This window comes from Galeopterus variegatus, unplaced genomic scaffold (genome assembly GCF_000696425.1).
Source record: "Galeopterus variegatus unplaced genomic scaffold, G_variegatus-3.0.2 Scaffold2856, whole genome shotgun sequence".
NCBI lineage: Eukaryota > Metazoa > Chordata > Mammalia > Dermoptera > Cynocephalidae > Galeopterus > Galeopterus variegatus.
Genome location: NW_007728967.1, coordinates 116389 through 120458, shown reverse-complemented (window position 1 = coordinate 120458; position 4070 = coordinate 116389).

Genomic DNA, 4070 nt, shown 5'->3' with positions numbered 1-4070 from the left:
TGGGAACTGCTACACTCCAGCAGATTTTCTGCTAGGTAAGCCTGCTTGCTTACTTTCAGTGGCAGCACAGTGGTCAATGCTGGTCTGGATGTGGACATCAGGGGGCATGGCTGCAACCCTCGGCCCCCACCCCCTACTGGCTTGGAAGCTTGGGGTACCACATTTTCTTTATCCAGTCATCTGTTGATGGGCATTTAAGTTGGTTCCATATCTTGGCTATTGTGAATAGAGCTGTGATAAACATGAGAGTGCAGGTATCCCTTCAACATGATGATTTCCATTCCTTTGGGTATATGTCCAGTAGTGGGATTGCTGGGTCATATGGTAGTTCTATCTGTAGTTTGAGAAAACTCCATACTGTTTTCTAAGATGGCTGTACTAATTTACAGTCCCACCAATAATGTATAAGGGTTCCCCTTTCTCTGCATCCTCCCTAGCATTTGTTATTTTCTGTCTTTTTGACAATAGCCAGTCTAACTGGGATAAGATGGTATCACAAGGTGGTTTTGATTTGAATTTCCCTGATGATTAGTTATACTGAGCATTTTTTCATGTATCTGTTGGCCATTTATATGTCTTCTTTTGAGAAATGTCTATTGAGCTCCTTTGCCCATTTTTAGCTGGGTTATTTGTTTTTTCAATATTGAGTTGAGTGCCTTGTATATTCTAGAAATTAGCCCTTTGTTGATGCATAGTTTGCAAATATTTTATCCCATTATGGAGGTTGTTTCTTTGCTCTGTTGATTGTTTCTTTTGCTGTGCAGAAGATTTTGAGTTTGATAAAATCCCATTTCTTTTTACTTTTTTTTTTTCTTTTTGTCTTTTTGTCTTTTTCCGTGTCTGGCAATGGATTGCAACCCTCAGTGTTGCCCCCGTACTGGACCGGGGACCGGCAACGGGATTGCAACCCTCGGCGTTGCTCCCACGCCTCACTCAGCCAGTGAGCGGGAACCGGTCTGTATGTGGGATCCGAACCCTCGGGCGGGAGCGCCGCTGCACTTCCCAAGCAGCGCACTATCCAGTGCGCCACCGGGCCGGCCCTCTTTTTACTTTTATTGCCTGTGCTTTTGAGTTCTTATCCATAAAATCTTTGCCTAGTCCTATGTCCTGGAGCATTTCCCCTACATTTTCTTCTGGAAGTTTTATAGTTTCAGGTCTTACATTTAAGTCTTTAATGCACTTTGAGTTGACTTTGTATATGGTGAGTGACAGCAGTCATTTCATTCTTCTACACATGGATATCCAGTTTTCCTAGCATGAATTATTAAAAAGGCTGTTCTTTCCCCAATGTATGTTTGTAGCACCTTTATCAATGATCAATTGGCTGTAAGTATGTGGGTTTATTTCTTGACTTTCTGTTCTGTTCCATTGGCCCATGTGTCTGTTATTAAGCTAGTATCATGCTGTTTTGATTACTTTAGTTTTGTAGTATATTTTGAAGTCAGGTAGTGTGATGCCTCCTGTTTACTCTTTTTTGCTCAGGATTGCTTTGGCTATTCAAGGTCTTTTGTTGTTCATATGAATGTTAGGATTGCTTTTTCTATTTCTGTGAAGAATGTCATTGGTATTTTGATGGGGAGTGCATTGACTATGTAGATTGCTTTTCATAGTTTACATTCAGGGTTGTTATTGAAACGCATTTCCTTGTTCCTGCCATTTTATTAATTTTTAATGGTTGTTTTATATTTCTCTTGTTCCTTTCTTTCCTTTTTATTGTTTGTCTTTGCTATTTGGTGTTTTTTTTTTAATAGTGATAAGGTATAGTTTCTTTCTCTTTCTCATTTGTGTATTTACTCTACTAGTGGTTTTTATTCTTTCTTGTGTATGCATGATGACAGGTATCACTCTTTTGATTCCAGATATAGGACTCCCTTGAGCATTGCTTGTAGAACCAGTCTTGTGGTGGTGAATTCTTGTTTTTGTTTGTCTGGGAAAGATACCATTACTCCTTTATTTCTGAAGAACAGCTTTGCTGGTCATAGTATTCTTGGCTGGAAGTTTTTTTTCTTCCAGCACTTTGAATATATCATTCCATTCTCTCCTGGCCTTTAAGGTTTCTGTTGAGAAGTCTGATGTTAGTCTGATGGGGATTCCCTTATAGGTGACTTGATACTTTCCTCTTGCCATTTTTAGAATTCTTTCCTTGTCTTTGATTTTTGATAAATTGACTATACTATGTCTTGGGGAGGACCTTTTTGGTTAAATCTGTTTGGGGATTTTGAGCTTCTTACATCTGGGAGACCATATCTCTCCCAATGCTTGGTAAACTTTCAGCGGTTATTTTATTAAATAAAAAGGCTTTCAATGCCTTTTTCTTTCAGTTCTCCTTCCAGTACCCCTATAATATGAATGTTTGTACGCTTAAGGTTGTCTGATAGATCTCCTAGGCTTTCTTCATTTTTTAAAAAATTCTTTTTTCTTTGGTTCAACTGTGTTCATTTTAAAAGCTCATTATTTGGTTCAGAAATTCTTTCTTCTGCATGTTCTAGCCTGTTGCTTAAGCTCTCAGTAGTATTTTTGATTCCATTGAATGAATTCTTCATTCCAGGATTTCTGCTTGGTTTTATGATTTCTATCTCTTTGTTCAATTTCTCATTCATGTCCTGGATTGTTTTTTTTTTTGACTTTATTGTGATTTCTATCTTTTTTTTTTTTTTTTGCATCATGTTAAATTTCCTTAAGATTAGTGTTTGGAATTCTTCTTTAGGCATTTCATTCAGTTTCCTGTTGTTTGTGTTCTTTGGGGGTGTCATGTTTCTCCATTTTTTTATGTTTCTCATATCTCTGAGGTGATGTCTGAGCATCTGGTGATGTAGTCACTTCTTTTAATATTTGGAATAGTTTTTGATGAGAAACTCTTACCTGTATAAGTGTTCTATATTGGTAGTTGGATTGGACATTATAGGTTTGGTTCTGGGTGAGTGTGGAATTAGGTGCTGGCTATCTCCCTGTATTCTCTCCAGCTGGGCAGGATGTTCTGGAGGGCTTGCTGAGTCAAGCAGGACTCTGAGCTCCTGGAGGGAAGGTGAGCATGCATCCAGGCAGCCAATGTACTCCCTGCATGCTCTCCACTGTAGTTGGCAGGCCTGCTTAGTTGAGCAGGATTCTCTCAGGGGAAGGTGGGCATGGATCTAAGAAAGATCACCAGAGACACAAGAAACTGTATGTACCCAGAAAGTGTTGGTGCACTTCCTGCCCCCTCTCCACTAGAATGGGAGGCTGTCTCCATGTCCTGGCTCATATCCAAAGATGGCAACAACCAGCAGCAGCCCAGGACTGAGGCAAGTAGGGGGACTCAATATGTACTTCTCTAGAAAAATGCAGTCATGTGGGCTCCCAGCAGCTCCCCATGCTGGGTTTACTGTCCATGTGGGCCGCACAGCGACTTTGTCACCTGAATTGCAAGAATCTGTGGTGGGAGCACCAACTGCAGGCCCTCCCCATCCCCCCCACTTACCTTGTCTCAGCAGTGCAGGTTTTCTCTAGTCTTTGCACCAGTCTTGGTCAGGGGCTTTCCCTGTCTTTCTATGTTGCTGTCTTGAGTTTTCAGATCTTGGGGGGCTTTCCTCAATGTTTTGGTAGATCCTGTCATTTTCCTCCTAGACACTACAGATGACTATCTATTCAGCATCTTGAATATTCAACTGTCTTCTGACTTCCATTATTTCTGATGAGAAGGCAGGTATTAATTGTATTGTTTCCGATGGGATACATTTTTTTCCTGCTGCTTTCAAGATTTTTTTCTTTGTCTTTCAGCAGTTTGACTATGATATGTCTATGTTAAGATCTCTTTGTTTTTATCTTTCTTGGGATTTGTTGAACTTCTGGGATTGTAGGTTAATGTTTTTCAGTAAATTGGGGAGTTCTCAGCCACTACTTTTTCAAATATATTTTTAGATCTTTTCCTCTCTTCTTTTTCTTGGATTCTCATTATGCATATGTTGGAATATTTGATATCATTCCAAAGATCTTTGACACTTTATTTTTCTTGCTTCTTCAGACTGGATGATTTCTATGAATTTACATTCAAGTTCACATATTCTTTCTTTTGCCCTTTCTAATCTGCTATT